This window comes from Vombatus ursinus, unplaced genomic scaffold, assembly GCF_900497805.2.
Source record: "Vombatus ursinus unplaced genomic scaffold, bare-nosed wombat genome assembly UNPS02006779.1, whole genome shotgun sequence".
Taxonomy (NCBI): Eukaryota; Metazoa; Chordata; class Mammalia; order Diprotodontia; family Vombatidae; genus Vombatus; species Vombatus ursinus.
In genome coordinates this window covers 5,226,910-5,246,506 of record NW_020946557.1, presented here as the reverse complement: position 1 = coordinate 5,246,506, position 19,597 = coordinate 5,226,910, and positions in this window count along the sequence as shown.

The window sequence follows — 19,597 nt, the reverse complement described above, 5'->3', positions numbered from 1 at the left end:
ATATACTTTGACCATTTATCAGTTGGGGAATGACTTGTATTCTTATAAATTTAACTTAATTCTCTATATATTTTAGAAATGAGGCCCATATCAGAGAGACTGGTTGCAAAAATTCTTTCCCAATTTTCTACCTTCCTTCTAATCTTAATTGCATTGGCTTTGTTTGTGCAAAAACTTTTCAATTTACTGTAATCAAAGTTATCTATTTTGCTTTTCATAATGTTTTCTATCTCCTGTTTGGTCATGAATTCTTCTGTTTTCTGTATATCTGATAGGTAAACTATTCCTTGCTCTCCCAGTTTGTTTATAGTATCAGCCTTTATATCCAAATCATGAATCCATTTTGACTTTATTTTGGTATATGGTGTGAGATTTTGGTCTATACCTATTTTCTGCCATACTCTTTTCCAGTTTTCCCAGCAGTTTTTTTTCAAAGAGTGGGTTCTTATCCCAGAAGCTGGGGTCTTTGGGTTTATCAAATAATAGATTACTATAGTCATTAACTACTGTGTCTTGGATAATTAACCTATTCCACTGATCCACCACTCTATTTCTTAGACAGGACCAAGCAGTTTTGATGATTGCTGCTTTATAATACAGTTTAAGATCTGGAATGGCTAGGCCACTTTCCCCTGCATTTTTTTCATTAGTTCCCCTGATATTCTGGACCTTTTGTTCTTCCAAATCAATCTTGTTATTATTTTTTCTAACTCTATAAAATAATTTTTTGGTAGTTTGGTTGGTATGGCACTGAATAAGTGAATTAGCTTAGGTAGAATTGTCATTTTTATTATATTAGCTCGGCCTACCCATGAGCAACTGATGTTTTTCCAATTATTTAGATCTGAATTTATTTGTGTGAAAAGTGTTTTGTAATTGTGTTCACATAGTTCCTAGGTTTGTTTCTTGAGATAGATTCCTAAATATTTTATAATGTCTACAGTAAGTGTAAATGGAATTTCTCTTTATATCTCTTGCTGTTGGGCTTCTTTGGTAATACATAGAAATGCCAATAATTTATGTGGTTGTTTTTTATAGCCTGCAACTTTGCTGAAGTTGTTTACTATTTCAAATAGTTTTTTACTTGATTCTCTAGGATTCTCTAAGTACATCATCATGTCATCTGCAAAGAATGATAGCTTTGTTTCTTCCTTGCCTATTGTAATACCTTCAATTTCTTTTCTCTTATTGATAAAGCTAATGTTTCCAGTATGATATTGAATAACAGTGGTGATAATGGGCATCCATGTTTCACCTCCAATCTTATTGAAAATGCTTCTAGCTTATTCCCATTACACATGATGGTTGCTGAAGGTTTTAGGTAGATGCTATTTATTATTTTAAGGAAGACTCCATTTATACATATACTCTCTAGTGTTTTTAATAGGAATGGGTGTTGTATTTTGTCAAAAGCTTTTTCTGCATCTACTGAGATGATCATGTGGTTTCTGTTAGTTTAGTCTTGATATGACCAATTATGCTGATAGTTTTCCTAATATTGAATCAGACTTACATTCCTGGTATAAATCCTACCTGGTCATAGTGTATTATTCTTGTGATAAGTTGCTGTAATCTATTTGCTAATATTTTGTTTAAAATTTTTGCATCTATGTTCATTAGAGAAATTGGTCTATCATTTTCTTTCTCTGCTTTGACTCTTCCCGGTTTAGGATATTTGTATCATAAAAAGAATTTGGTAAGACTCCTTCTTGACCTATTTTCCCAAATAGTCTATATAGTATTGGAATTAATTGTTCTTTACATGTTTGATAGAATTCGCATGTAAATCCATCTGGCCCTGGAGATTTTTTCCTAGGGAGTTCATCAATGACTTGTTCAAATTCTTTTTCTGAGAAGGGGTTATTTTAATATTTTACTTCCTCTTCTGCTAATCTGGGCAATTTATATTCTTGTCAATATCTATCCATTTCACTAAGATTGTCAAATTTGTTGGCATACAGTTGGGCAAAATAGTTACTAATTATTGTTTTAATTTCCTCTTCCTTGGTGGTAGATTCATCTTTTTCATTCTTGATACTAGTAATTTGGTTTTCTTCTTTCTTTTTTTAATCAAATTAACCAAAGGTTTATCTACTTTATTGCTTTTTTCATAAAATGAGCTCTTAGTTTTATTTATTAGTTCAATAGTTTTCTTAATTTCAATTTTATTAATTTCTCCTTTGGTTTTCTATATTTCTAATTTGGTGTTTAATTGAGAATTTTTAATTTGTTCTTTTCCTAGGTCTTTTTAGTTGTATGCACAATGCATTGATCTCCTCTTACTCTATTTTATTTATGTAATCATTTAGAGATACAAAACTTCCCCTAAGAACTGCTTTCACTGCATCCCATAAGTTTTGGTATGTTGTCTCATTATTGTCATTCTCTTGAATGAAATTATTGATTGTTTCTATGATTTGTTCTTTGACCCAATCATTTTTTAGCATTAGGTTATTTAGTTTCCAATTATTTTTTAGTTTATCTTTCCATGGTCCTTTATTATATATAATTTTTATTGCATCATGATCTGGAAATGATGCATTTACTATTTCTGCCTTTCTGCATTGGATTCTGAGGTTTTTATGCCCTAGTACATGGTCAATTTTTGTGTATGTGCCATGTATCACCAAGAAAAATGTATATTCCTTTCTATCCCCATTCAGTTTTCTCCAGAGGTCTATCATACGTTACTTTTCTAATGTTCTATTCACCTCCTTAACTTCTTCCTTATTTATTTTGTGGTCAGATTTATCTAGTTCAGTGATGGGGAGGTGGTACAGTTTTGCTGTGTATTTATTCCTGTAACTTTCTGAACTTCTGCTCTAAGAATCTGGATGCTATACCATTTGGTTCATATATATTTAGTAATGATATACTTCATCATCTATGGTCTTTCAGCAGGATGTAGTTTCCTTCCTTATCTCTTTTGATAAGATCTATTTGTGCTTTTGCTTTGTCTGATATCAGGATTGCCACCCCTGCATTTTTGACTTGAGCTGAAGCATAATATATTCTGCTCAAGCCTTTTACCTTTACCCTGTGTGTGTCACTCTTTTTCAAATGTTTTTCCTGTAAACAACATATTGTAGGATTATGGTTTTTAATCCATTCTGTTATCCACTTCTGTTTGATGGGAGAGTTCATCCCATTCCCATTCACAGTTATGATTACTATCTGTGTCTTTTTCTCCATCCTTTATCCCCCATTTTTATACTTTTCTTTCTTCTTTCTCCTTTTCCCTCCTCACTAGTGTTTTTCTTTTGACTACTACCTACCTCAGTCCCTCCTCCCTTCTGTTAGCCCTTTCCCTTTTCTTCCCATTTATCCTGCTTCTTCCCTTCTTTCTATCCCCCTCCCTTTTCTTTCCTCTTTTCCCTCCTACTGCCTATAAGGCAAGTTATATTTCTATACCTAACTGATTATGTTATTCCCTTCTTGAGTCAAATCTGATGAGAGTGAGGTTCAAACAATGCTCATCCCCCTCTCTTGTTTCCCTCTACCGTAATAGTTTGTTTATGTCTTTTTCTGTAATGTAATTTACCCTTGTCTGCATCCTCCTTTCTCAGTACATTTTCTTAGGTCAGACTAATCCACTTACTTGGTTCTATTTAACCCACTTGATTAGGTTTTTTTTTAATCACTACATCAAAGTCAACTTATATCTACCCCCTTTATGTGTACTCCTTTAACATGGTATAGTAACAATACAATTCTGAAGAGTTGCAAGTGTCATATTCCCTTGCAGGGATGTAAACAGTTTGCCCTTATTAACAACATATTGTATCTTTCTGTCCCATTTATCTTTTTATGTCTCTCTTGAGTCTTGCACTTGAAGATCAAATTTTCTGTTGAGCTCTGGCCTTTTTATCAGGAAGGTTTGGAAGTCCCCTATTTCATTGAATATCCATCTCCTCCCCTGAAAGATCATGCTCATTTTCACTGGGTAGTGATCTTTGGTTGTAATCCAAGCTCCTTTGCCTTATCAAATATCATGTTCCATGCCTTATGGTTTTTTAATGTAGAAGCTGCAAAGTACTGTGTAATCCTGACTATGGTTCCATGACATTTAAATTGTTTCTTTCCGGCTGCTTACAGTATTTTCTCTTTAATCTGGTAGTTTTGGAATTTGGCTACTGTATTCCTTGGCATTTTCAATTTGGGATCTCTTTCAGGAGGCGATTGGTGGATTCTTTCTGTGGCTATTTTACCTTCTGGTTCTAGGACTTCAGGGTAGTTTTCCTTTATGATTTCCTGAAAGATACAGTCCAGGCTCTTTTTTTCATTGTGATTTTCAGGTAGACTAATAATTTTTAAATTGTCTCTGCTGGATTGATTTTCCAGGTCAGTTGTTTTACCAATGAGGTATTTTATGTTTTTATCTATTTTTCTTTTTTTCATTTTTTTGTTTGTTTGACTGATTCTTGCTCTCATTAGTTTCCATTTACCCAATTTTATTTTTTTTACAAATTATTTTTTTCTATTAGATTTTGTACCTCCTTCCCAATTGGCCAATTATATTTTTAAAGGATTTGTTTTCTTCAGTGTACTTTTTTTCCAATTGGCCAATTGTACTTTTTAAAGACTCCTCTACCTCTTTCATTTGACTTTTAAAATCCTTCTTGAGCTCTTCTAAGAAGGCTTTTTGGGCTTCAGACCAGTTCATATTCCCTTTTGAGGTTGCAAATGTGGGTTTGTTGACATTGTTGTCCTCTTCAGAATTTCAGCCTTGATCTTCACTTTTCTCATAATATGAATCTATGGTACATTTCTTTTTACTCATGGTGTTTCTTTATTCCCTGGCCTTTAAAGAGATTGAACTCTCCTTCTGGGGAGCAGAAGGCAGTAATCCAAGCTTCTTGTGTTGTAAGCCTAGGTCTTGGTCGCTGGCTTTGTGAGCTGGGGCCTCTGATGTTGGCAATTGGTGGCTGTATGGTTCTGTCACCTCACCTGGTGTTGGGCTGGAATCAGCAAGGCTGAAACTTTTGGGCAACTCTAGGTTGCCTGCTTTTCCTTTCCTTTAGCTTTCTTTAGCTTCTTTCAGATGGATGTGGCAGGGTGTTTATCCACCTGGGGCCCTTTGTAGTGCTACTTCCCTGATTTTTGCTGAGGCGCTAGGAGACCTGTTTGCTGTAGAATGCTGAGGCACCTGGTAGTTTTCTGATCTGGTTTCCATGTGTTCCCCCATGCTCACTAAGTCACTCAGAGGTCCAGGTGTTGGTGTTTGCCTGTTCCACCACCTGAGTTTCAGGATATCCTCCTGCTGTGCTAAAGTGGGGCTTTCCCCTAGCTGTCTGGGACACCTCCCATTCTGTATTGCCCTTTACCCAGGGCTAGAGGGGCCTTTCCCGTTAATACCTTAAGCTACCTGGGCTACTGCACTGCTGCTCCTCATCTTTTTTCTGGTTCAGCTGTTTCAGGGCTTTTCCTGGGGCAATATTTTCTGGGCTTTCAGAGGTTGATAGGGGAAGGTGAGAGGGACTGCCTTTTTACTCTGCCATCTTGGCTATTGATAAGCTTTTTGCTAGACCTGAGGATTACTGGGGTGCTGGCCTTTTTTTATAGGTGTCGGTTTTGAACCAAGAAAGGACAACCCTGTTGATAACAGGAAGCTATCTCTTCAGTACAGTCTTAGAAGTCATTGTTTCCACCCATCACCCATTGTGGAATTCTTGCTAGGTCTGAAGCTGAGTGGGAGAGGAGCATATTTTTATGCATACTCCACTAGCCTCCCACCACCATATTCTAAATAGCTACAAAGTTAGAAGTTGCCCATTGATAATTAAGAACTTGCTAAGGCTAGCTAAGCAGGCAGGTTACCAATAGAATATAGAATAGAATACAGTGGAACCATTTTTTTTGTCTCTTTTTCTGGACATTCTCAACATATAGCTGGCCTATTTTGTGATTTGTCCTTCATTCTTGAAAGACCATGAGTTCAGGAAGATGCTGCAATGACTTAAAAGTGAATTGGATTTAAGTGAGGGAGGGCTGTGCAAAGTCACCAGCCTCACTTTATCCTCTGGCCACTGAGTCCAGTGGCATGACATAGATCAGGACAACTGCAGATTTCCCCAGATGGCCTCAGAATCACTGACTGAGTGACCCTAGACAATTTAGATAGGATCATAGAGCTAGTGGTAGAAAGAAATTCAGAAATCATCTTGTCTTTTTAAACAATGAGGAAAATTGAGGTTCAGAGAGGCCTCATAAGTAGTAGGTTTCAGAGGCCGGATTTGAACCCAGGTCCTCTGAATCTGGAACCAGTGCCATTGAATGATACCACTTTCCCTTTTAGCTGCTAAATTCTTCCTGATCTACATGGGTAAGTAGGGTTTCCTCACCTACAGATTTCTACACCAATGAAATCACAAATCAACACCCACTTTCACCCTACCCTCCAAAAAAAGCACCCTTCCATATCTAACTATTTACTTGCATTGATTTTAAATCTACTAAAACCCCTCAAGTGTTTTTTGTAACCTGTATAGGCATGTTTCACCCACACTGTTCTTGTGCAATGGATTTTTGGGTTTTTTTTTGTGAAGTATAGAATGCCACAGTTAGCTCTCTAAAGTTTATAATGCCATCTTATTAAATTCAACCAGTGGAGATATTGATTCTTATATCAGCTTAATCAGCTATCCCTCACAGCTGTGGGTCATTTACAAATGTGGTAGGAAAGGAAGCTATACCTCTTTCTAAAGTATTGATTAAAATGTTGAACAGATCAGCCCTAAGGACATTCCCCTGGCGCGTTTCACCAGAGATCTTACTTCCATCTGACTCTGGCCCATTAAATACGACTTTTGGGGGCTAATAAATGAACCCACTCTGAATTGAACTCTGGTATCATCTCTCTGACCTCTCTTCATGTTGTCTTGGGAGATTATGAGAAAATTTGTCGAATATCTTGCTGAAGATATGCTACTGAAGTATTCAGGAGAAAGTTTGAGGAAAATAATACCTAATCTGTCATATACTACATCTGGAGGAAGATTCAGTATGCTTTATTTGGCTGCATTAGTTTTCAAAATCTATACTTACAAGAAGCCTCATAACTCCCAAGTGATAGATATATTCATATGTAACAAAGCCGTGAGAGAGATTTAAAAATTTTGAAGTCTACAATTTTCTGACTGCCAAATGTTGAAAGTGAATATATTGATATGATGTATTTGATTTCTGAACTCAGCTTGGCGTCCAAAAGTCTCTTGTAAGGGCCTCATCTTTATAATTTTTTAATGGAATTTGGCAGCAGACTAGCTCAAGTGTCCAGCCCGTAGAACCCCTGATGTTATTACATTAAGAATTACAGATCAAACTCAGAGTTTAATAGGCTGGCATTATGTTTTTCATGTTTCTGTTTATGTTAAACAGTATAACAACTCGGGAATGAATTGTATTTACCTTCAATGCAAGTCATATTCCTTGTTTTTTTAATTTGTTAAGGTTGGAAAACTTTAAAGCATCTGAACTTTAGTAGAAAAATCTGAAATTTTAAATATGGCTATCAAATTTAACATTCTAATTAGAATTATGTTTCAGGCTTAAAGACAGGGCAAATACATTGAGGTGTTTTTTTTAAAATTACTTTGTTTTCAAAATAGGTACTGGACAATTAGAGCATTGCTATTTTCTCTATTGTTTCCTAACCATAATCTTATGATCTTGGTGTGTGTGTATGTGTGTGTAAAATGAATATCTTACTTAAATATTAATTTGGAAAATCCATTTGCTTAATGAAGCAGTGCATGATTAGACACTTAAAACCACAAAGGCCTTGCTGAAGAAATGTGACACCCATATTTTAAGGATCTTAAGGATAGACAAAACATGGTTGCTGGGGTAAAACTTTTTCTTATTAATGAAGATTATTAAAACATACAACAAAGAGATCATTCTAACAGATTTGCTGAGGGGATCTTTTAGAAATTGTTTTATATTTTATATTTTGTAACCATCTCCATTTTTGTATGCTTCTTTTGATGGAACATAAGCAGCTTTAGGTCAGGAACTACTTCAGTTTTGTATTTCAACCTCCTATGCTTAATATATAGTAAGTGTTTAAATGTCTACTCATTCATTCATTCATTCATTCATTCATTCAAAATAGCTCTCTGGTTAGGCTTGACTGGCCACCTGAAAGGGGGCCTATGTCACTAAAGACCATGGGAATTGCATTGCTTTCTAGTGTGGGAAGAGAGGAAGCTAACTGGAGATCAGACCCTACGGTAGGGGTTTCCCCCTATTAGTAGGAATTTTTGGAAGATCTCTAGAAGGAGGAAGGGAGATAACACGCATGCTCACAAACACAAAAGGGAGGTGGTAGGATCTTCTCCCTATGCATGGAACAACATTGAGACTTTGGTAAATGCAGATATGGATTACAGACTATGTTTTTTTATTGGAGGTGCTCACTCCAATAGTAGAGCACTGAGAGAAAAATGGACAAGTGGAAATAATTGTTCCTTACCCTTGACCCATTTAGTTTACTTTATTTCAGTTGGGTGCCACACACACACCCATTCCTAAACATGTCATCTTATTCTGTAAAATACATCATCTGATAGATCAGGTCTTATTTGCATAAATGCCTGTGGTTGAACTTTTTCTGGAATTTCCTTGGGTCTAATAGTTTAGTGCTTGAGGGCTGGGGTAGCTCTGGAAGCTACATAGGAGAGAGTAACATTTCTAAAAGCAATGCAGGGATCCAAATTCCCAGTCCATTGTTCATTGTCTAACTGGGAGCACAATAGGAGCTGTTCATATATTTCATATCTACACTTCAGAGGCTAGAATTATTAACTTGAGACCTTTTCAATCACCTCATCAGACAGAAGTCTAACAGTCCTCTTCCTCTTCACTTGATGATTTTATCAGCTTCCATGGATTAATTAACATCTCTATGATGATGATTCTCAAAGCTACCTATCCTGCCTTATACTCTGCTGGCTTCCAATTTCACATCAGCAAATACCCTTCAGACATCTAGAATTAAATAGCCAGTAGATATATTAAACTCAGTATGTCCAAAATAAAATTCATCCTCTCCCCTAAATCCTCCACCCTCCTACCTTTCCTATGAATGTAGAGGGCAATGCCATCCTCCCAATCTCTCAGGTTTGTTATCTATTTGTAATCATCCATTCCTCACTATCCCTCACCTCCATATCCACCCAATTTGTTGCTGGAGCCAATTTGACTTTGCAATATCTCTCTACTATGTCCCCTTCTCTCCTCTGACAGTAAACAGTTTGAAGCAGACCCTCATCACCTCACAAGTGCACTATTGCAATAGTCTGATGGTGAGTTTGCTTTCCTCAAGTCTCTCTCCACTCCAATCCATGATCTATTTAGCTACCAAAGTTATTCACCTAAAGAGCAGGTCTGATCATGCTACTCACTATTCAGTAAATTTTAATGAGTTCCTACCACCTACAGGCTCAAATACACAATCCTCAATTTGGTCTTCTAAGACCTTTATAACCTAGCCCCCTCCTACCTCTTCAGTATTCTTACAACTTACTCTCTGACACATACTCTTCAATTCAGTAACTCTGGCCTCCTAGATACTGCTCAAGCAAGACATTCTATTTCTTGGCTCTGGGCATTTTTGCTTGTTATGTCTGGAATACTCTCCCTCCTTATTTCACTCTAATAGCTTCCCTGACTTCCTTTAAACTCCAACTAAAAATTCATCTTCTATAGTAAGTCTTTCCCAGTCCCTCTTAATTTTAGCCTTCAAGCCTTATCTCAGTTAATTATTTTTTATTTATCTTATATACAGCTGGTTTGTATGTACTTTCTTTTTTTGCTTGTTGTCTCCCCCACTCAATTGTGAGCTCTTTGAGGGCAGAAACTGTCTTTTGCCTCATTCTGTATCCCTAGCATTTAGCACAATGCCTAACACAATGTAGGTACTTAAATATTTATTATAATAATTATAATTAATGAGTATTTAGGAATTATTTATTATATGCTATTAATTGATTTTATACTATAATGATTGTTATTATAGTATAAAATAACATTCTTGCAAGCATTTAAACATAGTAAATTCCACTATTTCTGTTGTAGGAGGGCAAAGCCAACTTTAAAAAATAATAATGTTTCAGGCCTCTCTTCCCCCAATTAGAAAGTGAGGAAGCTCTACCTGGAAGATTCTATTTGAGGAAGTACTTTTACTTCAGTATTCTAATTAGAACTTTGAGTTAATCTACAAGAATTATGCTACTTAAGCCTCTCAATAGCTAAGGACTAGCAAATCACTACATCTCAGTTTTTAAATCTCTGGTATTTAGAACAGAAATTCCTTTCTGTTCCTATAATCCCTAACCACTCTGAACTATTGGTTGCTGGAGCCAGTTAAAATGTGGTTTATGAGTCCTTAAAAAATACAAAATACAAAAAGTACACTGAAGAAAACAAGTCCCTAAAAAAATACAATTGACCAATTGGAAAAAAGTACACTGAAGAAAACACCTCCTTAAAAAGCAGAATTGGCCAAATGGAAAAGAAGGTACAAAATCTAATAAAAGAACACAATTTGTTAAAAATTGGAATTGGGCAAGTTGAAGCTAATGACTCTATGAAAGAGCGAGAATCAGTCAAACAGAAACAAAACAATTAAAAAAAAAGATGAAAACATAAAATCCCTCATTGGCAAAACAACTGACTGGAAAATAGATCCAGGAGAGAAAATTTAAAAATCATTGGTCTACATGAAAACCATGATGAAAAAAAAAGAGCCTAGACAACATCTTTCAGGAAATCATCAAGGAAAACTACTCTGAAGTCCTAGAACCAGAGGGTAAAATAGCCATAGAGAGAATCCACCAATCACCTCCTCAAAGAGATCTCAAATTGAAAATGCCAAGGAATATAGTAGCAAAATTCCAAAATTACAAAGTCAAAGAGAAAATACTGCCAGCAGCCAGAAAGAAACAATTTAAATATCATGGAACCACAGGCAGGATTATGCAAGACCTTACAGCTTCTACATTAAAAGATCATATGATGTGGAATGTGATATTCCATAAGGCAAAGGAACTTGGATTACAACCAAGGATCAACTACCCTGCAAAATTGAGCATGATCTCTCAGGGGAGGAAATGGACATTCAATGAAATAGGGGACCTCCAAACCTTCCTGATGAAAAGACCAGAGCTCAACAGAAAATTTGATCTTCAAATACAAGACTCAAGAGAGACATAAAAAGGTAAACAAAACAGGGAAAAAAAAAACCCAGCATGTTATTAATAAGGGCAAACTGATTACATCACTACAAGGGAAAATAACACTTGTAACTCTTGAGAACTGTAGCATTATTATACCATTTTAAAGTGGGTATACACAGACGGAGAGGATGGGTATAAGTTAACTTTGATGTAATAACAAAAAAAATCTAATTGAATGGGTTAAGTGGGTCTAAGTAAGAGAATTAAGTGGATCTAATTAAGAGATTGTACTGGGAGAAAAGGAAAAGAGAAGGCAGACAAGGGTAAATTACATTACATAAAAAGGCACAAAAATCTATAACAGTAGTGGGAAAGAAGGGAGGGAGATGAACGTTGTTTGAAACTTACTCTCATCAGATTTGTTTCAAAGAGGGAATAACATTATCAGTTAAGTACAGAAATCTATCTTACCCTATAGGAAGTAGGAAAGGTAAAGAGGAAGAAAAGGGAGGGAACTAATAGAAGGGAGGGACCAAGGGAGGCAGTGGTCAAAAGCAAAACACTAGTGAGGAAGGAAAGAGAGAAAGGAGCAAGAAAAGCATAAATGGGGAAAATAGGATAAAGAGAAAGACAGAGATATTAATCATAACTGTGAATGTGAATGGGATGAACTCTCCCATGAAATGGAAACAGATAGCAGAATGGATTAAAAATCATAATCCTACAATATGCTGTTTATAAGAAACACATTTGAAACAGAGGGACACACACAGTGTAAAGGTAAAAGGCTGGAGTAGAATATATTATGCTTCAGCTGAAGTTAAAAAGAAGCGGGGGTAGCAATCCTGATCTCAGGCAAAGCAAAAGTAAAAGGAAAAATAAAAATAGATCTTATCAAAAGAGATAAGGAAGGAAACTACATCCTGATAAAAGGCACCATAGACAATGAATTAATATCATTACTAAACATATATGCACCAAATGGTAGAGCATCCAGATTCTTAGAGAATAAGGTAAGGGAGTTACAGGAAGAAATAGACATCAAAACTATACTGGTGAGGACCTCAACCTCCCCCTCTCTGAACTAGATAAATCTAACCAAAAAATAAATAAGAAAGAAATTAAGGAGGTGAATAGAATTTTAGAAACGTTAGATACCTCTGGAGAAAATTGAATAGGGATAGAAAGGAATATACTTTTTTCTCATTGGTACATGGCACTTACACAAAAATTGACCACGTGCCAGCACATAAAAATCTCACAATCCAATGCAGAAAGGCAGAAATATTAAATGCATCCTTTTCAGATCATGATGCAATAAAAATTATATGTAATGAAGGACCATGGAAAGATAGACTAAAAACAACTGGAAACTAAATAACCGAATCCTAAAAAATGATTGGGTCAAACAACAAAACAGATTGTGTGCTGTCTTAGGGTGGTTGGTGTGGAGGAAGGGTGAGAAAAATTTTAAACTCAAAAGCATATGGAAGTGATTGTTGATAAATCAAAATAAATTAATAAAACAAAAAAGAAGAAAAAAGCTTATTAAGATCTGTAACCTCCCCATTCTTGATACTTTTTATCTATTATGGAAATATATTAGCTTTTCTTTTTGCCATATCACACTGTTTACTTATGTCAAACCTGCAGGTTATTAAAAACTCCAATGAAGGAAGTATATATAATATTGCTTTGATTCCTGAGGAGAAGATGGGAAGTCTACAGGAACTTTAGAAGAAAGGAACAAGATAGAAAGTTATGGAAAGGACACAAAGAAGAATACAAAGTATTCACTATTTATTTTTATCCTTTCTTCTTTCTGTCAGTTGAAGGAGTAACCAATACAGCTCCTATCTTTTTATAGTTAATTTCAGAGTGGATTCTTGGATATTCTTGGATAACTTTAACTGAATAAATGAGAAAGCATTTGCTAAGAATGCACTAGGTGCCTTGAACTATACTGTTTGGGGATAAAAATACAAAAGTGAAACTACTTTAAAGTCATCTCACTGATAAAATCATACCAGTTTTTTTTTTATGCTGAATCATGTGACAGCATCAAGGACTTGACTGATAAGAACTTTCTTTTGGTGGGCTTCAATAGATATAATTGTGACAACTGCAGCAGTAGTTGTCAGGCGGCATCTCCACAGGGATTGTTTCCCATGATGATGGCATTAGGCACTGGGATAAAATAATTGATATTCCAAAGGCTCATGGGATCAGGGTCTTGGGCTATTTTATTATGGCCTGAGGAGAGATGGTGAAAAAAAATAGTGGGTTAACTGGCCTTGAATATATTGCTGTCTCTTTCCCTGAATGCCTTGATGCTTTAGCTAGATTCGCCTGCCTGCCCTATGAGGTGCAGTTGGCTATCATCTGATAGGCATGGCTGCCCCCTTTTCCACAAATGTACTTCCTTGGATGATGGCTGCTAGGGCTAGGTTAGAGGCAGGATCAGTGATTTGGGAAATACTACTATTCCCAAGACTCTTATGCTTATCTGTCTGTTAGAGGCAATTGGTCAGCAGTTGTTGCTGGTGGTGATGAATAAGGAGAGTCCTTTCTCTACAATGACTTGTCTTCTCAATTCTGGCTTCAGTGATTCTGCTGGAAGCAAGTCTGGTGGTTTGGGGAACACTGCTATTCCCCAGGCTAGTAAAATAAGCATTTGGGACTATTCTTATCGAGGCCCAAAGGTTTATGATGGTCAATTTTGTGGTAGTATTCTGAATTGCCTTGAACATGCTACCTCTTCTTTCTCCATCACAGTGCCCTGCTACTTCAGCAAGGCTTGCTTGCCTACCCTGTGAGTGGCACTTGTTTGATCATTGATGGTTCCTTCTCTATAGGACCTTTCTCTCTGGATAATAGCCACAAGGACTAGGATGGAGAGAGAACCACTGGCCAAAGGGATGTTCTCACTCTCTGGTCTTTCGTTCTTATCTGCCTGTCAATGATAGTTGGTCAGTTGTTGCTGGTAGATAGGAGGCAGGTGAGCTTCTCTGAAAAGCTTCTATCTCCAATTATGGCTATGATGGCTGGGTTGGAAGCAAGTCTAGTGGTTTGGAGGATACTGCTATTCCTGAGTCTCTTAGATTCAGTGTCTTGGGCTGTCTCTATTGAAATATGAGGAGAGATGGTGATCAGGGTACTAGTGGTCATGACTTGGACTTGTCTGGAACATGCTGCCTCCTCAGGGTACCTTGCTGCTTCAGAAGGAGCAGGGTCATGGAAGCAAGAAGATGTGAAAGTGTAAGATGTCCAGGATAAAGAAGTGTGATCAGTACTGGCACCAATTAGATATACCATATGAAGGTATGTGAAATTGGTCTCTGTAGAAGTGATTTAGCTCAATTTTATTTAGAAGAAATGGGCAACTAGGTGGTGCAGTAGAGTACCAGGCCTAGAGTCAGGAAAACTCATCTTCCCAAGTTCAAATCTAGCCTCAAGCACTTACTAGCTGTGTGATCCTGGGAAAGTCACTTAACCTTGTTTGCTTCAGTTTCCTGATCTGTAAAATGAGCTAGAGAATGAAATGGCAAACTACCCCAGTATCTTTACCAAGAAAACCCCAAATGAAGTCATGATGTGGAAGACATGACTGAAATGGCTGAACAGCAAAAATGTGCAAGAAAATGTACAAGTAAATACTTTTAGAGTTACCAATAAGGACTCTATCTTGTTGCTGTATTTTATCCCTTAAAGAGTTTCAGTCCACCATGCTAAATTATCACTTTAAAAAAATCTGGACATGTTAACTACCCCTCACAGGTTTTGGTCATCTATAATTTGATCATGATGATAATAATAATGATGATAGCTAACACTTATATAGCACTTACATGTGCTAAGCATTGTGCTAAGCAATTTGTACGTATTATTTTACTTGATCCTCATCCTGGGAGGTAGATGCTATTATTATTCCCATTTTTATAGATGAGGAAACTGAGGCAAAGGAAGGTTAAGTGAATTGACAAAGGTCCAACAGCTAGTAAGTATCTGAGACCAAATTTGATCTTGTCTTCCTGACTCTATGCACAGAATCCTATCAACTACGCTACCTAGCTCCCTCTTTCCTCACTTATCTGGATCCCTTCTCTCATTTCTTCCTTGCTTCTGTTAAATGTATTAATTTCTATAGCTGGATTTTGTGACTATCCACATAAAAAGGATATCACTACTCTTTTGAGGAATTTACACAATGTGCAAGTGCAGATTTTGTTAATACAAATAAATAAAAACAAGTTTAGCTCTGCAAAATAATGAGGCCCAATGGAAAAGAGCTTATGCATTCTGGAGCACTCTGTGAGCCATATGGCCAAAGGACTTTGTGAAGTAAGAACATTGATGTCTTGCTGCTTCATGCCCATATTTTCAATTTTCAGTTCCTGACCTCTCAATAGTACAGTGCAAAAAAGTTTGAAATGTGCAGGTGTTACATACTTACTTCCCATATATACCATCTCCATCAATATCCACATTTGAGACAGTTTTCCAAGAAAAGTATATAAAGTCTGGAAAAATCACCACATTTGCTTTCACTTCAATAGAAAGGTCAATGCTGTTTGGAGTAGAGTGAATCAGGCAGAGGCTTCAAGGATGACCTCATTTTCCTCCTGTTACTATCACTACTGAGAAAAGAATTCAGTTACCTGTGTCTGTGAGTAGGCTGGAGTAGTTACTGTAAAAAAAGAAAAAAAGATTCCTGTCTTCCAGGAATTCAGTCTATGACTGACCTTTGATGATTCAGCTAATCCTCTGGCTTTCAATTATTTAATAACATAATGAACATAACAGTTGGCCTTATATTGCACTTAATGTTTTTAATCCCTTTACCTCCCCCCCAAAAAAAGGGGAAATCTATACCATTTTGGTCTTAAAATGTAATATTCTACTTTTTAAAAAATCGATAAAATATTTGTTGCTCTTGTGAAGTTCTAAAACAAGCAAACAAAAAAAAAATCAGACTATTATTTCTGGCAACACCAATGGGAAAAGGTGAGCCATTTTGTTTCATCCAAAACTAAATGAAATGACACATTCAACTTGAATTAACCAGGAGCCGAGTTGGTTGTTAAAGCATTGTTGCGTAATGGAAAGTCTACTGACTTTACAATTAGAGAACCTGGGTTCATATGCTGTCTGCCACTTATGATCTGTGGGACTTTAGCCAAATAAATCTCTCTAGGCTTAGTTTCCTCATTTGTAAAATTAGAAGGTTGGGCTAGATAGTCTCTAAATTTCCCTCTAGCTCCAAATGTTTGATCCTATGATATGACTAGTCAATGAATGGTTAAATTGTTGAACTTTATCGATTGTCAATTTTGTGAAAGGTTTAAAGCAGATCATAAGTGATAATTTATTTTCATATAAGAAACCTGTGGAACAAAAACAAATATAAATAAGTCTACATGACACAGGAAGAGCTAATTAAAAAGGGAATATTCCATAAACATTCAGAGTTTTGGGGTACTAAAAGCTGTTTTAGCAAAAGCTAAATCATCCAGTACTTTGGTTGAAATGGATGCTTTCAATTTTTTGCAGACATAATCCAGGTTACTTTCTGAGTTAGGAAATTGAACCGAACCAAGCTTCAAGTCAGAAACTAGAACACAATGGACTTTTCTATGCACTCCTGACACAGGACTCATAATTAATTTTCCATAATTTTCTCTTTGACAAAAGTTTTTCATTTTTCTGTTTTCATTGGGCTCCAAGACTGCCTGCTCTTTCATATGATAACAATAATCCCATGCCTATTGAGTTGTATAACCATTTCATCTTATTTTTAAATTTTAAATTATTTAATTTTAAAATCATTATCATCATCATCATCATCATCATCATCATATTTTTTACCCAGATAAGCTCATTCCTTCAATTCTGGAACTCTGTTTTCTTCTGTTTCATCCCATACCAATCTTTTCAGTCACTTTTGACTGTGCTTAATCCATCTCCCATGCTCTAATCATGGATATCTGCCAAGATTCTACCCTAGGACTTCTAATTTTATCTTTCTACTATCTCTTTTTAGTATTTTCACCTGATTCCATTGGTTCAAATATCATCTCAATGAAGCTAATACTATGTATGTATGTATGTTTGACTCATGTGTTATATATTTGCACATATATGTGTGTATGTTTATATGCTGTATATAATATAGTTATATATTATATATACTTTCTGTGTAATATACACCACATATTACATATAATATATAGCATGTGTACATATTTACACATATACATATATCTATATACACATATACATATAGATAGCTACACATAGCTCTCTATAATCCATATCTTTTTGTATATAGTTATATTTAACTATATCTAACTATAACTAGATAGATCTTTATGTATGTTTATACATATGAATATGCATACATATGCACATACAAACATATATTATATATAATATGTAATATATAGTGTGTATGCATACACATATACATATGCATACACATATACATATACATTACATAATACATGCACACATACATATGTGTGTGTATTCTTACATCTTTGACTCTCAGAGGGACATCTACCCTGAGTCTCCTATTGACACATCAAATTCTTCAAGTCCACAACTGGATCCATCATCCCCCCCAACCCCTGCCAAAAAAAAAACCCAGATAGAAAAACATAAAGACAATTTCCTCCTTTCTTAATCTTCCTCTGTTTCTGAGGGGTGCAGCAATATACTTCAATATACCCATATGCATTAAATTCTAAACCACCCATCTGGATTTTAAAATCCCCCTTAAGAGGAATCAAGTCAGAAAATGAGCACTAGGGGAAAAGGAAGGGAAAAATGATTCAAATTGCCAAAGATCTCAGAAGGAAGAAAATACAGTTAAAGTCCTTGAACATAATCAAATAAACCAAAAGAGAAGATATTAATAACATTAGGGAATATAACCTCCAGATTTGCTAGAAGAGTCCAGGGATCTATAAATAAATATCACAAGACAAAGGAAAATTAATAAACACCTGATGAGGTAGAGGATGTTATGGGTTCCCAATAGGACATACAACCATTTCAGGATGTTCTCAAATGGTTTAAAAGAGGTATAAGTATTGTGAAAAATAAAATTTGTGGCTTGCATATCAGAAACAGTTGGCAAGATAGAAAAAATACTTGAATCTACAGTGGCAAGTCTCACAGAAGAAAGTAAAGAGAGAATAACTGGGAAGGCAAATATCCAAAACTGAAGGACAATCCATAAGAAGCAAAGCAAAAAAAAAAGAAAGAAAACATGATGTCCATACAATAAAAATATATTGATCTTGAAGACAAGATACAAAGAGACAATGTAAAGATTATAGCGCTTCCCGAACAATATAAAGAGTGAAAAAGAGAGAAAGAAAAATAAAACACCTACACACTATAATGCAAAGAATAATACAAAACAATTGCCCAGAACTTCTGAATATAGAAAAGGCTCTAACAGAAAGAATCCACTGATCACCTACAGGAAATTAAAAAAAATATGAAAGCAAACTCTAAGAGACATAATGGTTACATCAACAATTCCAGTACTAAATAGCTAATTTTATAAGTCATTAGGCAGAAGAAAGGAAGAATAAGAAGGGCAATTTAACTCTTCTACATGACTGAGGGGGGAAAAGGATTCAATAACTAAATGAAAGGAAAATAGAAAAAGGAAGCAATAAGTTAAGCAAAACTCTACAATTAGGGAAAGGGCTAACAACCAGAGTGGACCATGAGGATAAGGGAAATGGAGGCAGTGTAAATAGTTTTACCTTACATTATGTTAAGCTAAAATAACTGGAGAGATAAAATGCTATGTTTATGGAGGAAGAGTGAAAAAAATACAAATTTTGAAAAAAAAATAGAGAAAAAAGGAGGAAAAAAATTCCCAACTCATACCTTTAAATGAGAATGTATTAATCTAAGAGAATGAAAAATAGTGATGCATTGGATAAGAAAACAAAGCTCCACAATTTGTTGCTTATAAGAAAAACTTTTTTTTTTAGGTAATTTGGGTTAAGTGACTTAACCCAGGGTCACACAGCTAGTAAGCGTCAAGTGTTTGGTCCTAGGCCGGATTTGAACTCAGGTCCTCCTGACTTCAAGGCCAGTGTTCTATCCACTGTTCCACCTAGCTGACCCCATAGAAAAGCATTTTTTTAATTAAAAAAATACATAGAATAAAAATGAGGGACTGAAAAAATCATTATGAATCAAATAAATAAAAAAAATCGAAAGTTCAAATCATGCTATAAGACACAGCAAAAACAATATTCAAAACATAAAAAAGGACAAACAAGGAAACTCATTATACTTAGAGGGACCAAATTTTTTAACTTACATGCTTCAAATACCATAGGACCTAAATTTACAAAGGAAAAATTGGCTGATCTACAAGAAAATATAAACAAAAA